Genomic DNA, 4,798 nt, shown 5'->3' with positions numbered 1-4,798 from the left:
TAACTGACCAAACAACTGCACCAGACCCTTGTTGTCTCATATAGGCGCTGTCGACCGTAGCGCCAAAAAAATGTTCAAACGTGTGGGAATTCCTAATGGACCAAATTGATTAGGTCATCGGTCCCTAGACTTACACACTACTTAAACTAACTTAAACTCTCGAACCGCCGGCGGGAAGGGCCGCGAAATCCGCCACATGACGCCTCAAACCACGCGGCCACTCCGCGCGGCTACCACAGCGCCGTATTTTGGCTGTTTACATATCTCTGTATTTGAACACGCATGCCTATAGCAGTTTCTTTGGCCCTTCAGCAAAGAATATATATAAATTAGCACCCCCTTTTAGATGTTTTCAGTCCACTCAAGATTTATTGTTGCAACAGTGCATACGGAGTACACGAAATGATTACATTTACATGTCAGTAACACAAGTGGTAAGTGGTAGTGAGGTACCACGTACCGAGCAATGCAGAAACACATGTATTAGGACGTGCCCTCACTGTCGATAATGTAGCCGCTGACTCTGGCATCCATTCTACCGTACAGATGGCGAATACTGTCCTGGGATACGTTATGGCACGCCTTCTTGACCTGTTCCCGTAGTTCTGTGGGAGTTGTTGGTTGGAGAGTCGCACGAGTCATTTCTCGTCCCATCACATTCCACACGTGCTCCATTGGTGGCAAGTCCAGAGTTCGTGCTGTCCAGGAAAGTAGTTGTCCTTCTTACAGAGTATGTTGGGTTTCACGGGCAATGTGTGGACGAGCGTCATCCTTTTGAAACAACACATCACTTTCCTGTTGCATGAATGGCAAGAGAATGGGTCTAACAACATGCTGCATGTACCAAGCACTGGTTATAGCTCCCTCCAGGAACACAAGACGTGAACGAGGGTTTTAGTTTATCGCGTAAGTCTGGGAAGCGGCCAGTGTGTCTTTGACGAATGCACTCTATGGGTCAGCGCTCACCAGGTTTACAACGTATGCGCAAACACACAGGCGGAATCTGCTTCAGCCGACCGGAGTGGCCTTGCGGTTCTAGGCGCTACAGTCTGGAACCGAGCGACCGCTACGGTCGCAGGTTCGAATCCTGCCTCGGACATGGATGTGTGTGATGTCCTTAGGTTAGTTAGGTTTAATTAGTTCTAAGTTCTAGGAGACTGATGACCTCAGAAATTAAGTCGCATAGTGCTCAGAGCCAGAATCTGCTTCCATCGCTGAAGACCAAGGCGAGCCATTCAATCTCCAAGTTATCCTCTGACGACGGTAGCCAAGTCTCGCAAAAGTCTTTCAAACAGTGGTTGAAGCAGCTGTTACAGTTCATGAACTTGATTGTGTTATAGTTTAATTCACAAGAATCACTCTAATTCCTTTTAACGTAGAGGATACGATATCTGTATAGCCGAGTTAACTAGGGCAGCTTCATCGACATGTCGAGCCCCTTAAACGGTTACTGCGAAGCGCTAGTCAGTTGTCAAAACCGAAGTTACGAATGTGCGTTGAAATGGGCACGCTAATGAAACTTCCACGACTGAATCGTCTCGAAGAACACCGGCTGCTGCAGCAGAACAGCAGTCTTCTGTTTCTACTGAAAATGTGATCTCCCCAGAAAAAGCTGTCATTATCGACAACTTTCCCAATACTTAATTGATGGGTGCGTAAAATCGGTAAGTGACATAATTTCTGGCTTAAATATTACGCATTGCTCTTGTATATCTGGAGGCAATACTTGTCTGTTTATAAGAATCGTTAAAACGTAGATCGGTTTGTGCAGGAACATAATTTGTGTGTTAAAAAGATGGTGAAGCCAGTGAGGCGTTTTGAAGGTGCCAGTGCACGATTTGCTTTTTCTAATCTATGTCCATTTATTAGTAATGCTGTAATAGTTAACAAAATGTCTAAATGGGCACGTATACTATGGCACGTCAGAGATATTCCAACCCGCACTAGGGCTCAGCGATATGAAATCATTTCGTCGCACTGCTCAGCAGATATTCGACGAGTTAAGCGAAGTACCGTCCACGGTACAGAGTCCCTACGACGAAAATTATTTATTACCATGGATGACGTTGCCTGTCATCATTGCAGAGGTGTTGGTCATATCAAAAAATATTGCTCGCAGTTACTGACCGGAAGGCTGAAAGTGAATTTTCTACTCTCATACATAATGCTGCTACACAGAAGTCCATACCACTGGTACAAGAAGCACCTGAAAAAATCCCTCAGCCTTCACCACAGTCTGCAAAAAAACAACATACATCTGGCTCTTTTACTACAGTATTAGAAATATTATCATCGGTACTAGAAGTAGTGCATAAAACTCCTCTTCCTCCCATACCGGCTGGAGAAGACAAACATACCTCTGACTCTGGTGTCACCGTTCTATAAATATCACCTAAACGCACTTAAAGTCGTCGATCTGATTTCGGTTATAGTAATTATGCTGTCAACAGTTCAATCGTCATTAACAATAAAACTTCTTCCAATGAACACTAAATTAAAAATGTGTCAAATGAAACTTTCACTATCCTTCCTATGGAAACAACGACTTATGTGACTTTAGCGAGACTGACAAATGTAATACTGAAGCTCACATAGGTCTGGCACACTACCTGCATCTGTTGCTACACCACAAAAAATTACATGATAGATATTATAGATACTGAGAGATAGATACGTTATTCGAGTGTGGTACGTCAGTATCAAATTCTTCAATCAGAGGGGGGCCACTGGTGTAAGATATTCATAATGTTTACCTCATGTCTTCGAAAAAAATTCAAGGCTTTTGGAAAGGGACGAGAAATCAGAAAGTAGTACTTCAATTGCAAAACAGTACAGTAAAGATGTTTTAGCTTTGCAATAATTAATTGATAAACAACTTACAAGAACCAAAGCAATCGGCGAAAGTCGTCACCTACAGCGATAGTTAAGCACAATTGAAAGAAAAGGCCGCCAAATGAGGTACATGTTCGTCACTTCTGTATTCGGGTAAGAACAATACGTAGCGCGAATATGTGCGGTGTCAACAGTACACAACGCAAAAAGAACACTGTCACCAATGGACACACCAATTACAAGCCAAACATCTTTGTCTCTTCAAAAACAAATCAGATACATACAAATAAATCCACAGCACCCCAGAGCTGCAACACATAACCTAATGCAGCTTGTTCTGCAATATCAGATTGACATTGCTTTCATACAAGAACCATATTGTTATCAAGATGACATGTGTGGAATCAGTAGAGGCTACATGATATTTACAATTCCCAGAAACAGTAAAGGAAAATTTGCGATTTTTCGTATCTAGCGTCTTCTTATCACAAAACCTATCTAAGATGACATGAGAAAAATTCAAAATTGTTAAAGCTTTCGTGGGCACTTGTTGACAAACTGCCTGTTGGCATCTGTCTCGAGTTCTTCGGCCGAAGTTTGATGATTTTTCTGACGTTTCGCCAGCACGAGTGGCTGACATCGTCAAAGTTTCACCCTCCATTGTAGGTGGTGGACTGGAGCCGAGCTCGCGGCCGCAGACTGTATATACCCGACGTGCCATCGTCCGAGGGCTTCTGCAGTGCGGTTCTTTTGGTACCTGCGACGGTCGTTCGCTGCAGCACAGGAAACCAGGATCCGTTTACCTTGGGGCTTTCCTCTTTCTTGTTGAAGCCGTTCTCGTGTTCGTGTATTTCTACAGCTTCTCTGAACAAGCTGGTGTGATAGTTCTTCTCTACAGCCAGAACTTCCGTGTCGGCGAAGTTTACTACATGTTCTGTCTCACTCAGCGAGTGCTCTGCCACAACCGATTTCTCCACCTGCCCCAACCTGTAAGTCGTTTACGTTCTGTAATCCTGGTGTTGATCGATCGTCCATCTCATTCCAACATAAGCTTTTCAGCTTGTGCATGGTATGCGGTATATTCCTGTCATTGCAAGTGGGTCTATTTCTCCTTTGCCTATCTGAGACTTACTTTCATTTTCTTTGACGGTTTGTAAATGTCTTCGCAACATACGGCCGATTCTTTCCGTCACTCTGGGAATATATGGCAGAAAGGCCGTACCGGACATTTCTTTTACTGATCTCTCATTTCGTCGAGTCTTTGGATCTGTCGCGCTGTCGGGATGAAGGTGCTACACCGAAGTTCTTGAAAAGTAAGCCCAAGAACATCGTATCTACGACAGAATGGAAGGAGCTATTCTTCGTGAGCGAATTCACACGACACGGAGGGACTTGGCAAGAACGAATGAGGAACTTTTGGACATTTTCTATGAATTAAGTAGCAGACTGCATCGAGACGACTGGAACAAGATCGTTCTGCATGTTCCTGTGGGTGATGCTGTTGAACTCGAGCGCTGTTGTAAGCGACAGAAGAAAAAGTTTGCAAAATGCCGGAAGCAGACTAACGAGGTGATTCCCGATATGTCACGCTCAATGGTCAACCGAACTGAATGACAATTAACCGAAGAGGAAGTGTCCGTCCATCAAAAAGGAGGACATGATTAATAATACCGAGGGGGCCATTGAGACCCTTCCTTGTGAAAGAGCAAAGGAAATACGCGCTGAAACAGCCAGGATACTGCGCCGAGCAGAACCACCTGAAGAAAGAAGAGGTACAAGCCATTGAGAACTTCAACCGACAACAGCATATTGGTACTGCATGCCGATAAGGAAAATGCAACCGTCGTTATAAAGGTCGAAGATTATGAACAGAAGATCCGGGACCTATTAGATCCAACGACGTACCGAAAACTAAGCGCAGATCCGACGCAGCGTGTCACACGGAATACGAATCGGTTGATCAAGA

This window comes from Schistocerca americana, chromosome 5 (assembly GCF_021461395.2).
Source record: "Schistocerca americana isolate TAMUIC-IGC-003095 chromosome 5, iqSchAmer2.1, whole genome shotgun sequence".
NCBI lineage: Eukaryota > Metazoa > Arthropoda > Insecta > Orthoptera > Acrididae > Schistocerca > Schistocerca americana.
The sequence above is the reverse complement of the archived record's forward strand: the minus strand, read 5'-3'. Positions refer to the sequence as shown.